Raw genomic sequence first — 27,584 nt, forward strand, 5'->3', positions numbered from 1 at the left:
TTATTGTGGTAATTGACAATGTACTGGCTGCATTAGCTAAACGCATGGAAAAATACCATCATCTGACTAATGTTTCTGGGATATTATGGGACTTAAAATCTCTTACAGCAGAAGAGATCTTGAAAAGAACTCTTAATATTGTGAATGCTTACCCAGATGATTTAAAAGAATCGCTAGGCGACTAACTAGTACAGTTCGCTGTGCTGCTGAAAACGGATATCGCTACTGCCATTGACAGGAAAAAGAACGAAGCATTGGAACTACAAATTTACAAATTTTTAATGAAAAATTCGTTAGGATCGTGTTTTCCAAATGTAGAAATAGCCTTACGCATTTACTTATTATGGTCCCCAACTGCAGTGGAGAACGTTCTTCCTAAATGTTAAAGCGCATTAAAAGTGAATTAAGAAATGCGATGGGACAGGAACGTCTAAATGACCTCAGTATAATGAACATTGTATACGATTTGCTCAGAGACATTGTTCTAACTTGTATTATTTCTAAATTTTCCGAAATTAAATCGAGAAAGGTTTATTTGTAACGATCTTGTTTTATTTTATATCCTAAACCATAAGACCTAAACAAACCAAGGGCCCCCGTCACAGTTTGTTACGGGCCCCGCTCTTGCTTAATACGCAGTGGCCCATTGTGGTATCAGTTTCAATGGGTATCAGTTTCAATGTACACTATTCGTAGAAGTCCATTTGGCTGGAGTATAGCCATCTGCTGACTGCTGATTTCACTTCTGCATCTGTCGCAAAGCGTTGACCTGCCGGGAATTTCTTCATAGGACCAAAAGATGAAAGTCCAACCGGGCAAGATCCAGACTGTACCGTGGATATTGGAGCACCTCCCACACACATCTGGAGACTTTCTCAAGGACAGGACAGCAACTTGGGGGAGAGCATTGTCACACGAAGTTTGACACGGTCAGTATTAGTGTTTTGGCGTTTGTCAAGTGCAAGATGGAACTTAGCCGAAGTTTTAGTGCAGGCTGCACAATTCACAGTGGTCCCATGCTCAGCAAATTCCACAAATAACACACCATTCATATCCCAGGACACTGTCAAAAGCACTTTTCTACGATTGGTCACTTTGAATTTTTTTCACAGTGGAGAATCAACATATTTTCACTCCATAGAGGCCTGCTCGGTTTTGGGCGTGTAGCGGTACGTCCACGAATCATCGTCAGTGACGATTCCTTTCAGAAAGTCGTGACCTTCTGCAGTGTAACACTTTAAATGAGCCAAGCTTGTCATCATTCGTGGACACTTGTGGTTGTCCGTCAGGTTTTTAGGTACCCAGCGAGCACTAACCTTACGAAATTTCAGTGTGTGATGAATAATATGGTATACTGCACAATAGGAAATGTTGAACTGTTACGATAACATTTGCAGTTACACACGCCAATCGTTCAAAATTGCTGCCTCAATGACTTCGACATTCTGTGGGGTTGCAACTGTTACCGGTCGCCAGCAGCGTCACACGACCTTCTTGGAGGAATGCACACCATGTGGAGAGATTGCTACGATCCAGAAAGTCGTCCCCCATACACGCTACGCGTGTCCATGTGAATTTCACTGGGTTACCAAAGAACGTAACGTCTCGTACGGGTTCGTGCAAAACATTTTAAGCGATCATTTGCAAATGAGACGATTCAATGTAAAATTTGTTCCCAGATGTTTGAGTGATGAACAGAAGGAAAACAGTGTGTTAGCACGGAGTAGAAGAATCACCTTCATTCAGATCAGTCTTTCATGATCAACTTTGTTACTGAAGATGAAACGTGGGTCTTTGGGTATGAACATGAGACGAAAACTTAGAGTACCCAATGAAAAACCAGCGAATTTCCTCGCCCCAATAAGGCACATGAGTTAAAATCAAATGTCACAGCCACGCTCTCTTTTTTTTGCGATTTAGATGGCGTAGTGTGTCAGTGTTCATTCCATGGGGAACAACTGCAAACGTCGAACTTTACAATGAAAAATGGATCAATGGCTTCCTTTCTTCATCGCAACAACGCGCCCTGCCACAGCTCGCTTTTTATTCACGAGTTTTTGGCCGAAAAAAGTGTTCCTGCCTTTCCACATCCGCCTTACTCGCCAGATTTAACACTACGCGACTTCTAGCTCCTCCCAAAAATTAAAACTGTTTTTAAATAGAAAACGTTTTGACACCATTCCCGAAATTGAGAGGGTCATGACAGAGCAGGGGCAATGGCCTTGCCGCAGTGGATACACCGGTTCCCGTCAGATCACCGAAGTTAAGCACTGTCGGGCGTGGTCGGCACTTGAGTGACCATCCCACCGCCATGCGCTGTTGCCATTTTTCGGGGTGCATCAGCCTCGTGATGCCAACTGAGGAGCTACTCGACCGAAAAGTAGCGGCTCCGGTCAAAGAAAACCATCATAACGACCGGGAGAGCGGTGTGCTGACCACACGCCCCTCCTATCCGCATCCTCTGCTGAGGATGACACGGCGGTCGGATGGTACCGATGGCCACTTGTGGCCTGACGACGGAGTCCAAATGACAGAGCAGCTTAACGTGCTTTCAAAAGAATGCTTCCGTAAGTGCTTCCAGTTATGGATTCAACTTTGGGATAAGTGCGTTGCTAGAAGGACAGTACTGTGACAGAGATTAAATCAAAATTCAAGTAAGCTCATTACTTTGTTTCTAATAAAATTATTCTCCATATTTTTTGATCACACCTCGTAGATCGAGTGCAGCGGTCTGTTACCCGATGAAACTCTGTAACAGTTCTGAAGCGAGGGTTGTGAACTGCATTGATCTTAGAAATCGAGTTGAAGTCACAAACGCTTACGTTCGGATAGTGTTGTAGTGCAGCCCTCCCCAGCACTATCAATCGAACACATCAGTCGCAATTGCCCCATATGCATCGGAGAACTGCTCTGCAAAATGATGGAAATGTCTTGCAGAAAATGCCGCCACTTTTTTCTCTAACCTGGTCGCAGGCTGTGTTCCAAAAATGAACACTTTAAAGTTCCAACCCTCGTAAGGGAATACCACACACTGGCTTCACATGCAGGGATCTCAATTGAATGTTGTTTGTTTGTGAAGAGATTGTGCCTTATCTCGAATAAAAAGAACAAACATCTTCCAGCACGTATCGGTATTAGACAACGGCAGGATTAAAAAGAAGAAACGTACTCCAGCTCATGTCAAGTTTGTGGACCATCGAGGATTCGAATTATCGTTCTGCAATAATTCAGCGCCATGAAAGATTTCAACGGTTCCACGATACTAATAAGGAAGAGAACAGATATATTGTGTGATCGGCCATGCAGCATCGTGTAGCCATGTCATGCCCCTTAAGTGAGAAATGAACTTTTTCGTAGCAGTACATTTATCCACACAGAGAGTGCAAATATGTCTGGGGCCCTGCGTACTGTCACTGCAGCGATCTTTGTTGCAGTCTGACATGGCAGCAGAAACGGTCGCATCGACAGACGTGCTCAGTGACATGACTGGACATGGAGCCGACGACGTCATCTTTTCAGGCGAGTCCCAGTTCTGCATATAGGACCACGACGGACGTCTACGTATGTGGTGGTTCTGAGGAGATCAGTTCGTCTGCGTTATATGGAACTAGCACCTGGCGTGATTGTATGGGATACTATTACGTACACAACATTATCACCTATGGTTCGCTTAGCGGGTAAAATGGACAGTACGCGACACATTCATGTCGCGTATAGGTCGATGGCTGTACCATTTCTTAGAGGTCCCCGTGACGTTATCTTTCAACAAAATAAGTAAAGACCGCGTGTTGCCGGTACTGTCATTAGTTACCTCCAACTACCACCAGGGGTGTCCGCGGCTCGTGGTCTTGCGGTAGCGTTCTCGCTTCCCGCGCACGGGGTCCCGGGTTCGATTCCCGGCGGTGTCAGGGATTTTCTCTGCCTTGAGATGACTGGGTGTTGTGTGTCTTTCATCCTCATTCACTCGCAAGTCGCCGTAGTGGCTTAAAGAACTTGTGGAGCGGTGGCCGAACCGCCCCGAGAAGGGTCTCCCGGCCTCCAATGCCATACGGTTATTATTACCACCAGGGGTGGCAGCTCTGTGTAGTAAATTTCGCATCTTGTATCACCTACACATTTTATCAAACACTTCTGGCCACCCAAAATGCAACACCATGAAGGAAGCACTCAAATCTGGAGAAATTTGCAGCTTGCGTTGGGGGCAACGAGTGATACACCTGATAAGCATTTCAGCGCCAGTAGCGCCACTTGCAGACGCTGTACGAGTATGAAGGGGGATGAGACAGCCGTGTGCTCGTATTAGAATTGTTCTTTCGTGCGGTTGTTTTGCGTAAGCAGCTTCAGTATTCCTCGTAGAAGACACGGGACGTCCTTCGAGTTCGACTGAGGAAGAATAGTTGCCTATAGAATTGCGGATAACCCTCCAGAGAAATCGATGATCGTATCGGGTTGAACGAAGCAGCTGTGATGCGGATCTGTAATCGCTTGATGCAGGAGGGAATGACGGGATCGACTGTACCCACCTCAGTGCACCAATACACGTGATGACAGGCGTATTGTGCGCATGGCAGTGATGGGTTGCTTTGCATCAGGAACCATATTACAACAAATTCGGGCTGTTGCGCAAAAGGCAGAGTCAGCGCGTACCATTCGACGTCGTTTGCAGCAGAGTGGACTGTCCGCAAGGCGTCCAGTGCCACTTCTACCAGTGAGTCAACGCCACAGGCGTCTGTGCCTCGAATGGAAAGAAATTGTTTCTACCGACCAATCCCGATTCTACGTGCACCACCACAGTGATCGGAGTAGAGTCTGGAGACACCATGGTGAGATACTGCTGAACTGTTGCCTTATGTATCGCCATACTGGTCCTGCACCCGGTATTATGGTTTGGGGTGGTGGGTGGTATTGCATTCTACTCCCTCAATCTTACACCCCCCACCACCCCCAACCCCTGTACAATGAGTCTCTGAGGTGTTGGAGCTTGTTGTTCTCACATACCTTCTGAGCTTGCCGACGGCCGCATTGCAACGGGATAATGCGTGTCCACACGTGGCACCTAGTATTGAAGACTTCTTAGTCGCCCATCACATTGCCTTGGCCTCCCTGTTATCCCGGTCTCTCGCCTATCGAAAACGTCTGGTCGATGACTGCGGAAGGACTGGCGCAGGGTACACCACCTGCTGCTACGCCAGACCATCTTTGGCAGTATGTGGCAGCAACATCGACTGCTGCATCCCAACACCACAACCAGAGCGTCTGTGATTTAATTCCGACGCGTGTAGCAATGGTTATAACCAATAATGACGGCAACACTCAATACTGATTTCATCATCTTCTTCACTTCACATGGGCCCGTCATACATGTCATTTTCGTACAGCGTGCTATCTCCCAGATCAATTTGGCTATGATATCTCCGGTCCTTCTTGGTATTGCATTTTGGATGGCCAGCATTGTACACTACTGGCCATTAAAACTGGCACACCACGAACATGACGTGCTACAGAGCAGTCACACAAGATTGGCGCCGTTGGCGACACCTACAACGTGCTCACATGAGGAAAGTTTCCAACCGATTTCTCATACACGAGCAATAGTTTACCGGCGTTGCCTTGTGAAACGTTGTTGTGATGCCTGGTGTAAGGAGGAGAAATGCGTACCATCACGTTTCCGACTTTGATAGAGGTCGGATTGTAGCCTATCGCGATTGCGGTTTACCGTATCGCGACATTGCTGCTCGCGTTGGTCGAGATCCAATGACTATTAGCAGAATATGGAATCGGTGGGTTCAGGAGGGTAATACGGAACGCCGTGCTGGATCCCAACGGACTCGTATCACTAGCACTCAAGATGACAAGCATCTTATCCGCATGGCTGTAACGGATCGTGCAGCCACGTCTCGATCCCTGAGTCAACAGATAGGGACGTTTGCAAGACAACAACCATTTGCACGAACAGTTCGACGACGTTTGCAGCAGCATGGACTATGAGCTCGGAGGCCATGGCTGCGGTTACCCTTGACGCTGCATGACAGGCAGGACCGCCTGCGATGGTGTACTCAACGACGAACTTGGGTGCACGAATTTTTTAGGATGAATCCAGGTTCTGTTTACAGCATCATGACGGTCGCATCCGTGTTTGGCGACATCGCGGTGAACGCACATTGGAAGCGTGTATTCGTCATCGCCATACTGGCTTATCACCCAGCGTGATGGTATGCGGTGCCATTGGTTACACGTCTCGGTCACCTCTTCTTCGCATTGACGGCACTTTGAACAGTGGACGTTACATTTCAGATGTGTTACGACCCGTGGCTCTACCCTTCATTCGATCACTGTGAAACCCTACATTTCAGCAGGATAACGCACGACCGCAAGTTGCAGGTCCTGTACGGGCCTTTCTGGATACAGAAAATGTTCGACTGCTGCCCTGGCCAGCACATTCTCCAGATCTATCACTAATTGAATACGTCTGGTAATTGGTGACCGAGCAACTGGTTCGTCACCATACGCCAGTCACTACTCTTGATGAACTGTGGCAACGTGTTGAAGCTGCATGGGCAGCTGTACCTGTACATGCCATCCAAGCTCTGTTTGACTCAATGCCCAGGCGTATCAAGGCCGTTATTACGGCCAGAGGTAGTTGTTCTGGGTACTGATTTCTCAGGATCTATGCACCCAAATTGCGTGAAAATGTAATCACATGTCAGTTCCAGTATAATATACACTCCTGGAAATTGAAATAAGGACACCGTGAATTCATTGTCCCAGGAAGGGGAAACTTTATTGACACATTCCTGGGGTCAGATACATCACATGATCACACTGACAGAACCACAGCCACATAGACACAGGCAACAGAGCATGCACAATGTCGGCACTAGTACAGTGTATATCCACCTTTCGCAGCAATGCAGGCTGCTATTCTGCCATGGAGACGATCGTAGAGATGCTGGATGTAGTCCTGTGGAACGGCTTGCCATGCCATTTCCACCTGGCGCCTCAGTTGGACCAGCGTTCGTGCTGGACGTGCAGACCGCGTGAGACGACGCTTCATCCAGTCCCAAACATGCTCAATGGGGGACAGATCCGGAGATCTTGCTGGCCAGGGTAGTTGACTTACACCTTCTAGAGCACGTTGGGTGGCACGGGATACATGCGGCCGTGCATTGTCCTGTTGGAACAGCAAGTTCCCTTGCCGGTCTAGGAATGGTAGAACGATGGGTTCGATGACTGTTTGGATGTACCGTGCACTATTCAGTGTCCCCTCGACGATCACCAGTGGTGTACGGCCAGTGTAGGAGATCGCTCCCCACACCATGATGCCGGGTGTTGGCCCTGTGTGCCTCGGTCGTATGCAGTCCTGATTGTGGCGCTCACCTGCACGGTGCCAAACACGCATACGACCATCATTGGCACCAAGGCAGAAGCGACTCTCATCGCTGAAGACGACACGTCTCCATTCGTCCCTCCATTCACGCCTGTCGCGACACCACTGGAGGCGGGCTGCACGATGTTGGGGCGTGAGCGGAAGACGGCCTAACGGTGTGCGGGACCGTAGCCCAGCTTCATGGAGACGGTTGCGAATGGTCCTCGCCGATACCCCAGGAGCAACAGTGTCCCTAATTTGCTGGGAAGTGGCGGTGCGGTCCCCTACGGCACTGCGTAGGATCCTACGGTCTTGGCGTGCATCCGTGCGTCGCTGCGGTCCGGTCCCAGGTCGACGGGCACGTGCACCTTCCGCCGACCACTGGCGACAACATCGATGTACTGTGGAGACCTCACGCCCCACGTGTTGAGCAATTCGGCGGTACGTCCACCCGGCCTCCCGCATGCCCACTATACGCCCTCGCTCAAAGTCCGTCAACTGCACATACGGTTCACGTCCACGCTGTCGCGGCATGCTACCAGTGTTAAAGACTGCGATGGAGTTCCGTATGCCACGGCAAACTGGCTGACACTGACGGCGGCGGTGCACAAATGCTGCGCAGCTAGCGCCATTCGACGGCCAACACCGCGGTTCCTGGTGTGTCCGCTGTGCCGTGCGTGTGATCATTGCTTGTACAGCCCTCTCGCAGTGTCCGGAGCAAGTATGGTGGGTCTGACACACCGGTGTCAATGTGTTCTTTTTTCCATTTCCAGGAGTGTATTTGTCCAATGAATACCCGTTCATCATCTGCATTTCTTCTTGGCGTAGCAATTTTAATGGCCAATGGTGTATATTGCACACGCACAGTAAGTAAAATTTCGTTATTTGCTGTCTTTCTTGGCGTCTGCAATCTTAATGGCCACCAGTGTGTAAACTGACTTAAAGACACACTACGTAGGACTCAAACATAGACAACGCTATGGTAATAAAGTGGACCCATAAAGTGAGTCCTTGACATGTCGCGAGCTTTCATTATCGCCCGTGTGCTCGGTAGAAATGTTTAATAAATCGGGTGTCTCAAACATTTAGAGTCAAAATCATACAGTTAATAGAAGACCCCAAAATGAGTGTTTTGGGACAACGGAACAGTGGTCGCAATGTGCTCTCCGTCATACACCATACGGTTGCTTACGGAGTATAGATGAAGATATAGAACTGAACATTTCAGGCAGCACGATTCTTAAGTCAGTAATAAGTGTGAGGTGTTGTAAGCTGCTTATGTTTCATAATAAGAGACTCTCTGCCGCATAGAATTTGTGGCGCCACCGTAGAAAAGCAACACACAACCGTCTGTGACGTCAAAGGTGGCGTTTATCACTGTTTACAGTTCATGACTGGTTGTCGAATATGGAGCATTACTCGATATAGACCTTCGAAGGCATTCATTTCATGTACGATGCACAAGTACTGAGGGAATAAACTGGCGTCATCAAGCCACAGAGAGCTGTGTGATGTTCCCCACAAATGAAATGAAATGATCGTAGTGCAATGAAAAAAAGGAATTGTCTGCACAGAAGAATTTGCAAGAGACTGTGTTGGATCTTACAGGAGAAGATTCACCAATAAGCTCCAGTCAACGTTCCCAATAAATGCAGACTTAGAAGAATAAAGTGTGGAGAGTACGTTTGGAGCTGTATTTGAATCTGTAACACGAAGAACTTGCGGAGGGAATGGGGCCAAATTATTGCAAGTTGCGGTTTAGTCAACCAGTGCATTATCCAGCACATTATTGCTGCGCCAAACTTCTCACAGTTTCTACTGTTGACAAAAAATGGTTCAAATGACTCTAAGCACTATGGGACTTCACATCTGAGGTTATCAGTCCCCTAGACTTAGAACTACTTAAACCTAACCAACCTAAGGACATCACAGACATCCATGCCCGAGGCAGGATTTGAACCTGCGACCTAGCTGCAGCGCGGTTCCGGATTGAAGCGCCTAGAACCGCTCGGTCGGCTACTGTTGACAGATGAGACATTTTTCTACCATGATGGCATTTTCAATTGTCTTAACATTTATGCTTGGAATGAAGAAATGCATATATCATGCTAGTATTAACAATGAACACTTTGTTGGATGGTAGTGCACATGACCAACTAATATGGCCTTATTGTCTACGACACATTTGCATGGTCCTCATTATCTCGTGTTCATTGTGATTTACTGCCAAAATTATTAGGGACTGCCCTCCTGGTCGACTATGTGAAAACAAGTGTACCATCCCAGTTCGACAATAATGTCGATGAGAACTTGAACAACGGACACCCTCGTCGATGAAGTGGAAGAGAAAGTCCTGGACGATTATTGATCGTCAGATTTCACTCCTGAAATTGTGTTTCCCTACGGGAAATAACAGACATATTCGAGAGGGTGGAGGAAAATGTGGAGGGAAGTTCCCTAATTCAGCGGTCTTTGTGGGAGATTGGAATCTTGCGTGAGGCTTTCTGTTGTAACTCAGCAGCAGCTCAGTTTCTACCACAGATTTCTTCAACGCAGCTCAAGTATGTAGGGTCACAGAAGACAATGTATCAGTGAACGCCTGATGAACCGCTACCAAGAGGTGTGCATCACGGAGATGGTTAGCAATAATTCTGCTGATAAGGCTTTGGGAAAGCCAACCTGGGGACCGAAAAAAAAATGCTCATCTTAAAAGCCACACTACTCACTGGAAGACTGAAAAGATTTTTCTGTTTGTTTTACCATGTGTTTCAAATATTTTGTTAGAAACTTCTAGTGTTTTCTACTTGGCATCAAATATGGATGCATGTCTACAGGTATTGTGTTTGATCATACAACGTATAGCCTCAAGTTGGTATCGTTGACGTCGTGCGATCAAGATGTCTTACAACCACGTTTGGGATCGGCGTGTCTTTGAAAACTATATTCGAAGACACTCTAATTATATTGTAATATCTGTTACAAAGACAACACATAATTACAAAAATTATGTGCCTATCATGGCCACTCTTAGTAGTCGGGGATATCGAAAGGAAAAATACGTAAGCAGCTTTGCACATTGCCGCAGATATTTAAGAGAAAACGTGAGTCATATATAATATCTTGAACTCAGTCAACATTTCGGAAGGTTCCGGTACAAGCCCTGTTGTGGGATAATGTCATCTTATTGGTTGTGCCTAATGGCTGCGATGGGTCTAGGTACATTTCCACTTAACTCTCCATCTCAGTAACGACGAAATCCGCATGCATTGCTAGATCCAGGCACGTCAGATGTCACTCAATGCATAGCCCAACGGCAGTACTGTGCAGTGATTTTGGGCCTGGGCCCTGCGTTTTCCATGCCATTTCATTTTCAGTTTTTCTGATTTATGCATATGCGTTTGAACTCCGTAATTCTTGTTGTACTTTGGCCGATATATCGCAATATTTTCTGATATCAGTAATTCGTTGGTTTGTATCGTTTGCGATTTTTCTGAATGTGTGTGTAGAATGAGTTGTAAAACATACGCTCCTTTCCAAACAACAGTATGCTCATACGATAACAACTCTGTAATATTTTCCCGTTTATAGAAACGTATAGTACCCGTAAAAACAAAAGTGGTGGGAGACAATTACTGAGTCTACAGTTAACATCGGAGTGATACTAGAATACGTACCAATTTAAAACAAGCTGGTTGCGCTTATATCTGTTTCTTGTCGAGACCTTGTCCTTAATTTGGGTTGAACTGCTTCCTCACGGCCAAAAACGATTTTAAAAATATTTTTATGTTGAAGAAAAGCATGAGAAACACTCAAACTGCATCACAATCAACATTATTCTATACAGTGAAGTGGCCAAGGTCATGGGATAGCGATATACGTAATGCAGATGGCGGTAGTGTCGAGTACATGTGCTATACGAGGACAGTGCATTGACGGGGCGATCATTTGTGCTCAGGTGGTTAACATGTAAAGGTTTCCGACCTGATTATAGCCGCACGACTGGAATTAACAGACTTTGAACGCGAAATGGTAGTTGGAGCTAGACTCATGGGACATTTCATCTCGGAAATCGTTAGCGAAATCAGTATTCTGAGATCCACAGTGTCAAGAGTGCGCCGAGAATACCAAATTTCTGGCATTACCTCTCGCCACGGATAACGCAGTGGCCGACAGCCTCCACTTAACGACCCAAAACAGCGGCGTTCGCGCAGAGTTTTCGTTGCTAACAGACAAGTAATCCTGCTTGAAATAACCGCAGAAATCATTGTGGGACGTGTGACGAACGTATCCGTTAGGACAGTGCGACGAAATTTGTAGTTAATCGATTGCGACAGTAGACGCCTTTGCTAACAGCGCGACATCGCCTGCAGCGCCTCTCCTGGGCTCGTGATCATACCGGTTGGAACCTAGACGATTGGAGAACTGCCGCCTGTTCAGATGAGCCCAGATTTCAGTTGGTAAGAGATGAGGTGGGGTTCGAGTGTGCCACTGACCCCACGAAGCAATGGACCCAAGTTGTCAACAAGGCATTGTGCAAGCTGATGGTGGCTCCACAATGGTCCGAACGGATCATTGACTAGAAATGGTTATCTTGGGCTAATTCGTGACCATTTGAAGCCATTCAGTGATGGAATTTTTGTGTATGACAATGTGCCATGTCACTGGCCACAATTTTTCCCACTTGGCTTGAAGAGCATCCTGGAAAATTCGAGCGAATGATTTCGGCACATCGACTGACATGAATCCCCTCGAACAATAAAGGGACTTAATCGAGAGGTCAGTTCGTGCACCGGCACCGGCAACACTTTTGAGTTTGTGGAAGCAACATGGCTCAATATTTCTGCAGGGACTTCCAACGACTTGTTGAGTCCACACCACGACGAGTTACTGCACTATGCTGGGAAAAATGAGGTCCAACCCGATATTAGGATGTATCCCATGACTTCTCTGACTTCAGTATAGAGTTCAAGTATAGACAGCAGTAGAGATACAGCCAGCGACGGATTAAGGCCCAAGCGACCCGCTCGGAGCGGCAAGCTTAGTACTTAAGGCGCCCGGGTGCAAAATTTGTGTACAGGATGAAAAAACAAATTGACTGGCGAAGACTGTCACGGATGAAAGTATACTAAAATAGAAGAAAAACGATCCGTTTGTGAGGCAATAGCGAAATGTAATTACGAACCGCCACGGACATCAGTTTGAAATATTGTTCTAGTGAGTATGAATGTAATCGAAATGTAAACATTCGACTAAGTCCCCACCAATTTGTGCTAAAATTTCTTTCGAGGTCTACCTTAACAATAAATACAATACTACTCCAGTAAACTACACGTTACACATTACTGTACACGCGTACCTGTTGTTGACAGAGGTGTTCCAAGCATCTCCCCCTCCCTGTCACCTTCCCCCCTCCCCCCCCCCCCTCCTCGTATCAATCGTAAATCTTGATAAGATTTTACAATTCGCTGTTCCAGTTCTTCAAAGTGACAGCAGTAGTTCCGTAAACTTCACTTTTGAGATGAGTCCGGAATGAAAAATCCAAACGGCCGAGGTTATGTGATCTTGGTGACCAAGGTACACGGTATGCCTTCCCTATCTATCATGAACTGTACTTACGTGTTAGATGTCCTGTCATATTAGCAGCAAAATGTGCCTGTGCCCCATCATGCATGTATACTATCGCTTTTTCCACGTTGCGCTAGGTGAGGTAGGCCATGAGTAAAATTTTAGCCCAATTAGACGGGGACGTAATCGAAAAGTTTACTTTTCGAAAACATTTGTACCAATTAGGACAATATTTCATGTTGAAGTCAGTTACGGCCTGTAACTACACATTCGCAATCATATCGCAAACAGCTTGTTCCGTAGAACGCTGTTGCTTCTGTATCGTATGCTTTCACAGCGCCAGTTTTGCTATTAGTTGTGATTCACCCTGTACTTTTTGTCAGCAAAGTCTTTAAAGGTTTCAGGAATTACCTTAAATGGAAGTGAATTGTTTCTTCTCGTAGTTTTTAACACTGAAATAAGATGGAGAAATTGACTGGAAAATTTGGAAATTGGTGGTAACACCTTATGGGACCAAACTGCTGCGGTCATCAGTCCCTAAGCTTACGCACTACTTAATCTAACTTAAACTAACTTACGCTAAGGACAACACACACACCCATGCCCGAGGGAGGAATCGAACCTCCGAGGGGGACAGCCGGAGAAATTTAATGCTGTTACGGTGTAGTACCTTATTTTAAAAGGAAAAACAATCTACTCACACGATCACTAGATTTAGGTCCTTGTAAAGGCCTTATCAAATGTTTAAGGTATAGCTGCTACTCGTGTAAACAGTAAAGAAAAAAAGTCACAGACATGCACTAGCGTAGTATTGGATAGCTTCAAAATTTAATTAAGCCATTCCATCATATGTCAATGAAACCAATACTTCTTTGCGTCTCACGTATCTGAAATGAGGACGATTAACAAGAGGGAATTTAAAAACGCAACGGATAATTACATATCTTATTTTAGACTTGAGATGTATAGTTCAAATACGGAAAACGGTACAGCTGAAATTAAAAAAAGAATGCCTTGGATTTTCTTATTTTGTCAATTAGCGGCCCGAGAAGTGGAACAGTACAAGGTCCAAATGTTGTCAATTAACGGGTTTATAGATCAGTTTTGCTTGAATTGTAGCTCTACAATAAAATGTACCCCTTACGAATCTGACGAAAAATTCACGTACCGCAAGCATCATGTGGAAAGTAGCAACGATTTTAAAGAGATAAAGAGTACACAAAAGATTGCAAATTCTTTTTAATGTACTCATACACAGTTTTTAAAAATGAATAATTTAAAACAAAAGCAAATGAATGCGTTAAGACGACACCAGTGACGAATACGGGCTAGCTAATTTATTTTTCGTAAAACGAATATCGCTTTTTTCCCGAAACATCATTGTCCACTTTAAACGAATTGTTTGGTTTGAACTATACAGGATTTCCCAGGAGGAATGGTTAACATTAAAGGATATGACAGGACCGATCATTAGAGCCAAAAAAAGTCTATTAAACATGGGTTCTAAAGCGGATACCCCAAAAACTATGAGCCCTCGTTCATCTTCGCTACTGTGAAACGCATCTCTTCTACACAACAAGTGCTCATGGTTTTTAAAGTATGAATTTAGAACCCATGTTTATTAGACGTTTTTGGCTTCGAATGATCGTTTGTGTCTTATGTCTGAATATTGACCGTGTATAATGGTGGTTACTTTATAAGTTTTATTGGGATACACCTGTGAAAATTTAATCGCTTCACTGTTACACCAAGATGTCTTAAATTTTCAAGTTAATGGGGAAATGCGACGGCATCAGTCAAAACAGGCATTATTTCACACAGTTAACTTGAGGCCCCTTATCACTGCGACTGTAACAAAATCAAACGGAACTCTGTTGGAAACCAAGTGCCATACCAATTGTGAACTTCGCAAGTTCTGTAAATCTATAATAGAAATTTCGATCGTCCTTCATATCTTTCATATACAAATGGGACCTATGTAACTGTGAAGAAGCACAGAAACATACAATGGACAATTGTATTTATCTATCATCCGAAATCGGAAATATGACGTAGACTATGCCACATGACTTGTGAAATAAATATTTTTATTACAGTCAACACTCCACCATTAGAGTCGAGGGATCTGCAAAGGCTGTGCATGGACTGGAGAGGTAATGAATTAAGTTCCCACGGTGAAATCACGCAGATAATCACGTAGAGTGGTTTTTAAAGATATGGAAAGCAAATATCATAAAAAAGAATCGAATTGCTGACCATTAGAAATCGAGCCCAGCTGTTTGTGGACTTGACACTTCTATTTTTTTCGTGGAGGATAGATTGCCTGTCGATAGTAGCCAGATGTTACGTGATTTGTGAATTTGAGTTGATGAACTATAAATAAGGTTACTGTATATAAAGAGAGCAATTAAAAGCTTTCTATAATTCTCGCTTGCTGCTACTTACTCTTCAGATTCGGCGTGAACACAGTTCGGATGCGGAAATACTGCTTGTCCTTTTTGAATCTCTCGCCCATGAGTTCCTGGTTAAGCATTGGTCTCCCAATAACCTTGGTAGCTCCAGCCATTTTGGTTGCTGTAGTCTGACTTTGCTACGAAAAAAAATTTGATTTACTGCCGTATCGAGCAGGTGACAAATTTCGTGTTGCGAACAATACGATGACGAAATTACTGATAGCGTAGAGTCTCTGTATACAGGCTCTCTAGCCTAGAGCAGTGATCTCTGGCCTCGAGCAGCTATCTTTTAAACAAGTGAAAAGAACAAAGAGATTAAAAATGACCGATATTTCAATCAAAACAATGTATAGGAACCGGTATTGCTTGTTTATTAATCACTCTGCTTACCGACAACGAAAAACTGGAATTTACTAAAAGTCAAGAAAAACGGAAAAGTGGAAAAATTAGGACTCAATGAAAGAAAATAGCGACATAACAAACATTAACACAAAATTCTTCGAATTGTGGCCAACAGGCTGTAATTTTGTGGCACCGAAAACCGCAATGGTGTTTTTTTAATGAATGTAGTTTAGGCCCTACATACTGCGAGCGCCCAGTTTCCTTTAGGTTGACTGAGTGAACATCTAATACTATTTATAGAGGAAGAGGTACAAATGTGGTAGAGGGGTAGTAGTATAAAATACTATGGTTTCTGGCCTTGTGAGTGCTGTACTGTGGTGAGCTGCTTGAAAACTACGTTCAGCATCTGTACACTGCTTTGGGATGCATTCATATTGCAGTTGGCACCCATTGCTTTTGGGTGAAGCTGTTTTAACGAAGTCGGCAGGAGGAATAATTGTTGCAGGTTGGTGGTTTTCACTTTCATTCTTGCCACAGTACATAAATTATTAATAAATTTGCTAAACAGACGTTTAGCAAGAAATGGTATGCAAGCTGTGAGATGGTATGTTTGTTGCCTATTTAAATTTTATTTTTGATTTTAATTGTGTTTCTGAATATCAAGATGGCTGTGTCACTAAATATGGAATACTAGTATTCCATACTTGTACCCTAATGTTTCGTATTTGTAACCTAACATTCCATATTTTGTACCGTACCTTTACAACTTGTTTTATTTATAGGTATTGCTTCAGAAATGACTTAACGATTTCAAAAGCCAGACTCGTGCTGAACTCCTGCAGCTCGTTAATTTATAAAAGTCACGCAGTGGAATGTATAAATCTGACTTTTTTGCGTGTGGATGTGGTCACACGGTTTTGCTTTTTCCCACATATCAATGCCAGTATAATCCGATAAAATTATTTTGAGCGCATGTTACAAGACATGTGGAAAAAAAAAACATTCAAGATAACAAGACACTAAGACGCTTGTACATGAAGCAAGAGACAGCGTGTGGCAAGACTGTGTGCGGTACGCTGCAAAGTTTCAGAAATAAGACTTTGACAGGGAGGTGAAAATGGATAAAAGCCCTGAACCTTCCATTCTAATTTTACAATCAGATGGTTCGTACATGGACTCGGATAGCAGATGATGTTACGATGTAGATTTTGAAACAAAGTAAAGTAATAATCTTTTTTTGGTTTTAAAGCCTCTTGGTTTAAAAATGTTGTTGTTAACTAATCAATTGCATACGTAGTACATGAGGACTTCCTAGCTTTCATTGATTAGGAATATAAAGCCTATGAAGTATTGAGACTATAATTTTCAACACATTGCCCATGGAGAAGTTAAGCTTTTCCCAACATGTTGTATGCTCTAATTGCTCCCGAGAATGCAGCAGCATAAATTCATCAAAAACCCCAATATATCAACAAGTAAACACCCGTTTTTTATAAAGGAGCGAATTGGAAAATGCCTTAAAATGAAAGGGAGGATTACCTGTTGAGATATCGGTGGTTTTCGACGTTATCGGCAAGTATTCCGTCGAGTTATTCACAGAAGATAGTTGCTCGCTTATTCAGTGGATCACAAATGCGTTCTCCCGCTGCAGTGTCGACCGAATTAAACTCATAATGCCTGTTGACACCGAAAAATGTAACATACTGACAATTTTGCGACATTCTTTTGCATTGGTCTTTGCTTCCAGTAATTCCTTTTTACGCAGTGAAACACACCCACATACATGCATTATACTCATTTTAAAAAGTTATATGTAGTAGAAGCAGTTGTCAAACAAATATAATGATTCCGGTTCGAGTTTGAAGTCTACCTTGTTGTGTATTACGTTTTTAAATGATAATTAAATGGACACCCTAGCTGCAAGGAGGCGTTGATACACTTCATTGGGGACATGTTGAAAATGTGTGCCAGAACCGGGACTCGAACCCGGGATCTCCTGCTTACATGGAAGACGCTCTATCCATCTGAGCCACCGCGGGCACAGAAGATAGTGCATCTGCAGGGACTTATCCCTTGCACGCTCCCCGTGAGATCCACATTCCCAACATGTCCACAACACTACATTCGTAGTGCGCCTAATAGATGTTTGCCCATCATACTCATTACTCGTGGCAGATTAATCTAACAAGTCCCGTACGAGTTCGGGCATAGCGTGTGCGTTCGCACAAGAAGGTCAAAGGCCGGAAACCCATATATTTTTAACTATATATGACGGTAGTATCTGTTCCCGAAAGAACAGTTACCGTCAATGACCATGCAGCTTTGCTAGAAATCAAATGATAATTAAATGGACACCCTAGCTGCAAGGAGGCGTTGATACACTTCATTGGGGACATGTTGAAAATGTGTGCCCCGACCGGGGCTCGAACCCGGGATCTCCTGCTTACATGGCAGACGCTCTATCCATCTGAGCCACCGCGGGCACAGTATGATGGGCAAACATCTATTAGGCGCACTACGAATGTAGTGTTGTGGACATGTTGGGAATGTGGATCTCACGGGGAGCGTGCAAGGGATAAGTCCCTGCAGACGCACTGTCTTCTGTGCCCGCGGTGGCTCAGATGGATAGAGCGTCTGCCATGTAAGCAGGAGATACCGGGTTCGAGTCCCGGTCGGGGCACACATTTTCAACATGTCCCCAATGAAGTGTATCAACGCCTCCTTGCAGCTAGGGTGTCCATTTAATTATCATTTGATTTCTAGCAAAGCTGCATGGTCATTGACGGTAACTGTTCCTTCGGGAACAGATACTACCGTCATATATAGTTAAAAAAAATATGGGTTTCCCTCCTTTGACCTTCTTGTGCGAACGCACACGCTATGCCCGAACTCGTACGGGACTTGTTAGATTAATCTGCCACGAGTAATGAGTATGATGGGCAAACATCTATTAGGCGCACTACGAATGTAGTGTTGTGGACATGTTGGGAATGTGGATCTCACGGGGAGCGTGCAAGGGATAAGTCCCTGCAGACGCACTATCTTCTGTGCCCGCGGTGGCTCAGATGCGTCAGTCGGCTCGCAGCCGTGCTAGCGTGCGGAGCTGCTCCGCGCGCCGTCCGACGCTCCGCTCTCGGCGGTGTTTACTTCCGCGTCGCGGTGTTTGTGTCTATTGAGTCCAGTACTAACGTACACCATGGCGCACTCGTACCGCCGTGCAACGATCAAAGTAACGTTTCAGGCCGAACATCCACGACCCAGAGCTTTCGAAGTTGAACAGTTCATACGCGAGGATCTACGTTTGAACCCCCAGGACGTAATCGGCATACATTTTTCCATCACTGGAAGTGTTGTCTACATCAAGATGTCGACGGAGGAAATTTGCAATGACATAATTCACCGTCATGCCAACGGACTGAAATTTAAACACTCTGATGGACATATGGGTGCTGTGACAGTCGCCCATGCTAGATTCTGTCTCCGGACATTGCGGGTGTTTGAGCTCCCGTTCGAGGTGCCTCAGGATGTGGTCATTGCCGCTTTCCAACCATATGGCACAGTCTTGAGTCACATCGCGGAGAAATGGCAAACATTTACGACCTACCCCGTATTAAATGGCGTCCGGCAAATAAAAATTGAGCTGACGAAACATGTCCCATCGTACCTGCTGATTGGCGGTGTGAGGGCCATCGTCATGTATGATGGACAGCCACGAACGTGCGCAGGATGTGGCCAGGAGGGACATGTCCGTTCCGAATGCTTACACCGCCGTTTAATTCAGACGCCGTTACGTGATGAGACCCAGGCTTCGACGGTCACGTCCTTACCCATCACCTACGCCAAGGTTGCACAGGACCCCGTCGTACCAATCTCGATTGCGCCAGCAGCATCGTCAACGTCGCCCGCCGCAGCACAACGCGCCGAGGACACAAGCACGGTGTCGCCTCCAGTGCTCGCTTCAGGACCATCCGGTTTGCAGACCGAAACCGTTGTTCCTGTTGGAACCATGGACGTCGACCTGGGTGTCGTGCCAACGTCTGCCTTTGTTCAGACGGGTTCGGCGTCAGACGATGGGCGACCACATTCTGATTCAGAAGGCCACATCAGAAAACAGCGGTCTCCTCGCAAACACAGGAAACGACGACGAACGCCTTCCGATGACGCCCTTTCTCAGACGGCCCCACGAGATGTCGACCTGATGTCTGACGGTGATCTCCCACATTGCGTCCAGTCACGCGATGTGGCAGCAACAGGCGCCCCTCCTGTGACGCCTACTCTCCCAGCCAGGGACGTGTCCTCGCCGTTGTCAACGAATGATGACGGCGGTCCCCCTGCCACTCATGTTGCGGAATCCACAACACCCGTTCCGGAAGTACGTGACCGTCACATGTCCACGTCGTCAGCTTCCTGGGCCGATGACGTTGAAGAAGAAGTGGAACAGACTGCCAGCGTGTCTGCACAGGAGTCCACCTCGGCGGGACCACCGGCGGGTCTCCACCTGCCGACTACTTCTACCGCACGTTCTGCAAATACTGAGAATGGCCGTACACAGCAATATCGTATCGCCACGATGAATCTTGCCACCATTCGTGCCCCCCATAAACTGGCCATGTTCAGAGACACTATTTACTCTGCGGATGTGGATATAGCATTCTTACAAGAGGTGTTTGTGGCTGACTTCCTAGTTCCCACCGGATACAACGCTCATGTTTCCCCCGCATCCGACCCGGTAGCGGCGTCGCCATCCTGCTACGCGACGGACTCCCTGCAGAGGACGTCATCTACCTCCCCACTGCGCGAGGTATGGCCCTCACACTGTTCGGCGTGCGTATTATTAATATCTACGCTCCGTCCGGCACTGGCCGCCGTCATGACCGACAAACTTTTTTTGCCGAAAGCGTCACACCCCTCTTCACCGGTCCGCAGGACGATTTGGTACTCGGTGGGGATTTTAACTCGACACAAGAGCCCGCGGACCAACTCCCGCGACATTCCCCTTGTGCATCTCTCTCAGTGGTAATCGACCGTCTCCGACTTGTTGACACATGGAAGAAGCTCCGCGGAATTCAACCGGGTTATACATTCTACACCTCTCACTCGTCAAGCCGCATAGATCGCATCTACGTTACCCGCTCCCTTGCTGATGGCACACGTCATGCGGAAGTCTGGCCCTTGGCCTTTTCAGACCATGATGCGTACCTCTGTGACGTCACTCTCGCCCGACAGCAAGTGTGGCATAGTCGTGGTCTGTGGAAACTCAACGTCGCTCACCTGACCTCCTCAGACTGTCGCCGTATGGTCGAAGAAGCGTGGGCACGCTGCCACCATCGTCGAGAAGCCTATGACTCCACCTTATCATGGTGGCTCTCCTGTGCAAAGCCGACCCTCAGGAAGACTCTGATGAGTTATGGGAAGGAATTAAAGGCGTGGCAAACTAATACCCTGCACTTCTACTACACCATTCTACGTGACTGTACGACGATGCCTTTCTCGCCAGCCCGGCAGTCGATGGTCCATCGCACGAAGGCGCAGATCTCCTTGATCATGCGGCGTAACTTGGAAGGCACTGTAGTCCGTTCTCGAGCTTCTAATCGAATCCCTCAAGAACGTCCGTCGATGTACCACCTCCTTCAGGAAAGACAACGACGACGACGAGCTCTGATCCAAGTCCTCACTGATGTGGAAGGGCGCCGGCACGACACCCAACAAAGCATCGGTCGTGCTCTCCATGCTCATTTTGCCGGGCTATACGCAGCCGTACCGCATTCTGCAGCACTGATCACAGAAGTCGCTCAGCTTACTACAAACGCTCTTCCGGAGGATGCAGTGCATGACCTCCAAGACGACGTCACCACAGATGAAGTGGTAGACGCTATCAAGGCGGGTTCCGATAACAGATCTCCTGGACCTGACGGTATACCCATCGAATTTTATAAAAGTTTTCACTATTTGTTGGCTTCCACGTGGACGGCAATCGCACAAGAGCTGACGTCACCGATGACAGTGGTCCCGAGCGCCTTTCTAGAAGGAATTATTATCCCCGTACATAAACCGCGCGGGTTATCGAGGGTCCAGGACTATCGACCAATTACTTTGCTCAACAGCGACATGAAAATATTCACACGGCTACTGGCATCGCGACTCAAGAAGGTCGCACGTTATGTCACATCCTGCGACCAGACTTCCCTAGGAGGCGACAACAACATCCGTACGGCCCTTTGCCGTTACAGAGACATGATAGCATTAGCGCATCATCAGCGTCTCCCTGGCGCCTTGGCTTCACTGGACTTCAGCCAGGCTTTCGACCGTGTTGACCACTGATATTTACGGACAGTTCTTCAGCATATGGGTTTTCCTGGCGGTATTGTCACAGCGGTTATGCGCCTGTTGAGTAGTGCAACCTCTAAAATCATGTACAATGGTCGTCTTACACCGTCCCTGGTCATCGCACGATCTGTACGACAAGGATGCCCTCTTTCCACGATTTTGTATGCTTTCGCCTTGGAACCCCTGCTCCAGGGCATGCGCCAACGTTTGGAAGGCATGGCTGTGCAAGGCCACCGTTTTTGTTGTACAGCCTACGCAGACGACATAGTACTATATCTGCGCAGTGCAGATGAAGTACGAGCAGCACTGACATGGGTGGCGACTTACGGCGAAGCGTCGGGGAGCTGCCTCAACGTGTCAAAATCCAAGGTCCTGCTCATTGGTGAGGGCTTGCCGGAGAGATGCGCTGCCCCCCTTAGTGTCGCCGCCACCATACGGTGTCTTGGACTTGATTTCACAGCAGACCTGCGCCGCTCAGCGACAATCAATGGTGACGCTTGCTACAGACAATCAGAGCAACTCTCGCAGATCACCGGCTACGAGCTCTCGACGTTATCCAACGCGCGCAATACTTGAACATGTATCATGCTTCCCGTATACCACACGTGGCTCAAGTACTACCAGTCCCAAATCTCCTGGCGCGACGACTGTTGATGGCTTTCGGCTCCTTCGTCAGCTCGGGGATGTTATTCAAGGTGCAGTATGAATCCCTTGCACTGCCACGAGATCGTGGCGGGGTGGGACTCATCCACGTGCCGACTCGTGTCAAGGCACTATACGTCAGCTCCCAACTAAAACTTTGGTATCGTTGCCCACAGAGCCTTACTAGCCTCCTGCTTCACAACTTTGCACCGGCCTCCTTGTCCGCCCCAGTACTGGTATCGACCATTCCAACACCCTTTTATTACATCCAACGATTTTTCCTGGAGTTCAGTTATATCTACCGGTCCTTACCACTTACCCGTTTGTACCTCACGAAAACAGTCTCCGAATTGTTACAACAGTGCCGCCCGTCCAACCCCATCGAACGTAAGTATCCACAGTACGTGTGGCGACACATATGGAAGGCGATCCATGCGCGTTTTCTTGAATCAGACGTTCAATCAGCGTGGTACATCACCGTGAATGGCAAACAAGTTAACCGAGATCGTCTGCACCGCATCCATCTCGCCGATTCATCCCTCTGCACCCACTGTGGGGTGGATGACACGGATGTCCACCGGTTCCACTGTGGCACAGCGCTAGACGTCTGGACACTTGCGCGGCGAATTTTGGCGTTTCTTACTCGCCAGACACCGGCTCAGATCGACGTCCACATGCTTTTGTACCCCGATAAGACTTTCTACCCCTCCGCCAAAACTAACTCTGTGAATTGGATCTGTGGCCACACGATCCGCTATCTTTTTACTTCTGGCGACAAGTCTGCGCTAGGATATTGGACTTATCTCAACGAACGACACTGCGTCCTGATACGCAACCCACGCTATAAACAATATTTTTCCAATTTCTTACGGAGCACTTTCGATGACCCACCTAGTAGCTGGAACGTCCAAGCCCTGAGAAGCTGAAAGCTGTATAAACCGAACCGAACTGAATAGATCTGCTACCCAGAACCCATGCCTACGCCATGAGAAGACACGTTTGGACGAGCTGGCATGCTGTAGGCGGATACACTTCAAGAGCTCCTGTAAGAACTGGACTTTAACTACAAGTCACACGACGACTTAAAAAGCTTTTCCTTATTTATTCCTCATAATTTGTTCTTAAAGGAAAAAGAAATTTGATTTTGGCTTTGAGAAACTTTTTTTTTGTTCCAAAAAAACAAAAAACAAAAAAAAAAGATGGATAGAGCGTCTGCCATGTAAGCAGGAGATCCCGGGTTCGAGTTCCGGTCGGGGCACACATTTTCAACATGTCCCCAATGAAGTGTATCAACGCCTCCTTGCAGCTAGGGTGTCCATTTAATTATCATTTGATTTCTAGCAAAGCTGCATGGTCATTGACGGTAACCGTTCTTTCGGGAACAGATACTACCGTCATATATAGTTATTACGTTTTTACTTATAATACAGTCCAAATCGCAATAAACGGCAATTATTGCAACAATTTTCGATGATTGTACTTGACATTGTGGGGCGGCGGGATGACAATAAGATATGATTCGCCGTCATTTGCAAGAGCCTGTAAACTATTTTTGCGGTCAGCCATAAAACGATAGAGAATATACTGACCATAATTTCCAGCCTGCAAGTCCACATTCTTCTTGTGCTCACTGAAAGAAATGTTTCTATTCTTTGTTTACTCAGCGGGGTTAGGAACTATGGTTATAAATAAAAGTTTTGAGTTGTAACTGATCTATATATTAAGTAAACGTTTGATACACGCAAACATAGTTACATTGCTGATGATAATTATGTGTCTATCATAAACAACACTATGCGCAGTTCAAAGGCGACCTCTATGCTTAGTTCCAATTAAAATGATCCTTCACCTTGAATTCTGATCATCATAGTTAATAGCTCGCCACAAAAGTGAAAATAATGTCACCACCTGCCACCCTGTTTTGTCAACATTACGGGCGGCACACAAATAGTTACTTCCGTGAAATCTAAGCGATACAGGGCGTGTGTACCGAAAACATTCGTTTAGCAGCACCCCGGCTGTGACGTCAACCGAGACAGCGCGTAAGCGGACGTTTGACTGAGGCGGACAGACTGATGGCTGGGTGCAACGTGTGTGTGTCACTGCCTCTCAGGCCGTATTTATATATGGGCGCAGCGGATTGCCAAACGGAACATTTGCCGTCGTCTGCTCTAAGTCCAGGTAGCAGCAGCTAAATGTTCTCTTTCTGACACGTATTATTTAATAACTCAGTCATGAATCAATTTACAATCTTCGTCATTTTTATACGAATGGAGTTAAGTTGACTTTAATTACAGAAATTTTTTTAGCTCGACTACATTTAAACTTTGCCTGCTAGAATGTTTAGAACGGAACCGACTGTAGAAAATGACCTCTGAACTACGTCTTTAAGAGACCTTGTATTGATTGTTATTTGCGTTAAGGTCTTGAAACTATTTATGACTTTACTATTTAATGGATGTAATTTAGGGCTGTGATCAGAACTTTCTATCGTTGATGTACATGATACTTGATCTACTACAAATAGGGACTTTTTGTTTGAAATCTAGTTTTCAGTAGATTACTTGAAAACTATTAGAGGTAGCTTAATGGGGTCACATAGTTAAGGTCTTTATATCAAACTGAAGCTTCGTACCAATTTTCGTATTTCTGAGTCTTAACATTTAGCGCCTTCAATTTCTTGTGAAAACGTATAATTTGACAAAAATATTGCTCCGATCAAGTTGAGACTTGTAACAGTTGATTTTTACATACACTTGCACATTCTGCACAATTTTTGGCTTTATAGCTTCGTTATTTAGCGCAATTTGTTTTTCACTTAAAACCATGTATGTAGCGAAATATATTCATCTAATGCGAAAACTTCCTGGCAGATTAAAACTGTGTGCCGGACCGAGACTCGAACTCGGGACCTTTTCTTTTCGCGGGCAAGTGCTCTATCAACTGAACTACCCAAGCACGACTCACGCCCCGTCCTCACAGCTTTACTTCTGCCAGTAACTCGTCTCCTACCTTTCAAACTTTACAAAAGCTCTCCTGCGAACCTTCCGTAAAGCTTGGAAGGTAGGAGACGAGTTACTGGCAGAAGTAAAGCTGTGAGGACGGGGCGTGAGTCGTGCTTGGGTAGTTCAGTTGGTAGAGCACTTGCCCGCGAAAGGAAAAGGTCCCGAGTTCGAGTCTCGGACCGGCACACAGTTTTAATCAGCCAGGAAGTTTCATATCAGCGCACACTCCGCTGCAGAGTGAGAATCTCATTCTGGGTATTCATCTGTTGATCTTGAGATTTAACAAATGGCTCTGAGCACTATTGAGATTTAACAATTTTAACATTAATACACTAAAGAATATATGGACAGAGTTTGTAAAAGTTACTTTAATTTCGTCCTTGAATTATGGTGGAATACTCGTATGCTAAGCACAGGCGCGTTATGATGACGTGGCACTAGTAGCAGTGAACTGGGGTAAGCCTCGGCACACTCGGTCGTCTCTGTATGTCTCAAATGATACAGCGCTTATATAGCCACATCTTCGCATAGCTGCGGCAGCTGTTCCGACGTCATACAGACAATTGCTGTGGAGCAGTGGACTCAACCTAAAGCCTTGAAGTAAGATTTCTCTCCTGTAGACACTTACCGAAATCGGTTTTAAGATGTGTTACTCCATCACAGTTTTGAACGTATAATGCGATGTACTGAAGGCAAATGAAACCTGATTGTTGTCCACAGCAGCACAGTTCAGCAACATGGACTTCGGTTGCAAGATCTCTGCCACCACACATGCGCAGACCTCACCCTCTCCACGCTTCCCTATCGCTCCACCTCTATGCGCGGAAGTGCATTCCTACCTGACGCGGGCTATAGTGATCCCAACCGATTTACCCATCCATGTTAAGCGACTTCATTTCGAAATCAATGCTTTGTTTACGAAGGTGGAAGAGCAGATGAGATGGACAGTGAGTGGAGGGAGGAAGGGGCACAGGTAGGGAAGGATGAGATGGGCAAGGAAAGGGGGAGAAGTTGATGAACAGAGAGAGGGGAGAGGAAGTGACGGAGAGAGAGGGAGGAGGGAAGAGAAGGTGGACAGAAATAGAACGAAGGGAGAGGAGAAAGAGGCAAAGAGAGGGGGGAGGAGAAGATGGGCAGAGAACGAGGGGAAGTAGCTTAGGACATATATCCAATTCCCAAACATATTTAACTATTGCGAAGCATTTTCGGGTTCGCTAGCTGTTTACATTGTTGCTTTCGCTACGGAAATAATAAGCTGTTGCACCCCAAAAATAATTCTGCAGTCACGGAACCAGTTTCACTATACAGAGTCAAGGTGGCCCGTGGAGTTTCGATGTAGAGCATTGGATTCAGTTTCTGCCGAGGAAATACTGACGCAGTTGGGATATAGTGTTCACTGGCAATGCCGTACATTACCAAAGTCATAAGAGCGCTATTCTCAGTATTTGTTAAGGGACAAACGTGCTATTTTCCTTTTGCAGAAAAATAGTTTGGTTGTTTGTCGCCCGCAGCTCGTGGTCGTGCGGTAGCGTTCTCGCTTCCCGCGCCCGGGGTCCCGGGTTCGATTCCCGGCGGGGTCAGAGATTTTCTCTGCCTCGTGATGGCTGGGTGTTGTGTGATGTCCTTAGGTTAGTTAGGTTTAAGTAGTTCTAAGTTCTAGGGGACTGATGACCATAGATGTTAAGTCCCATAGTGCTCAGAACCATTTGAACCATTTTTTTGGTTGTTTGTCAACTGCTGTAAATTCTGATTCATCAATATTGTTCATTTAGGTTGGCAGAATATTCGGTTCTTCGACTAATGTGATCAGAAGAGAGTAACATTTCATGATCTGTGCGTTATGAAACGTCTTTGTAAACTCTGCAGACGTTTCTTGTGGCAGCC

At 46.0% G+C, this 27,584-nt stretch overlaps 1 non-coding gene across 1 annotated transcript; it reads right to left on the reverse strand.

Moving 5' to 3' along the window:
* Positions 1–18,134: 18,134 nt before the first annotated feature.
* Positions 18,135–18,209, reverse strand: Trnat-ugu (transfer RNA threonine (anticodon UGU)). The gene has a single exon. It is a non-coding gene; the product is annotated as a tRNA-Thr (tRNA).
* Between the last annotated feature and the right edge of the window lie 9,375 nt (positions 18,210–27,584).

Source organism: Schistocerca nitens, chromosome 1, assembly GCF_023898315.1.
Source record: "Schistocerca nitens isolate TAMUIC-IGC-003100 chromosome 1, iqSchNite1.1, whole genome shotgun sequence".
Taxonomy (NCBI): domain Eukaryota; kingdom Metazoa; phylum Arthropoda; class Insecta; order Orthoptera; family Acrididae; genus Schistocerca; species Schistocerca nitens.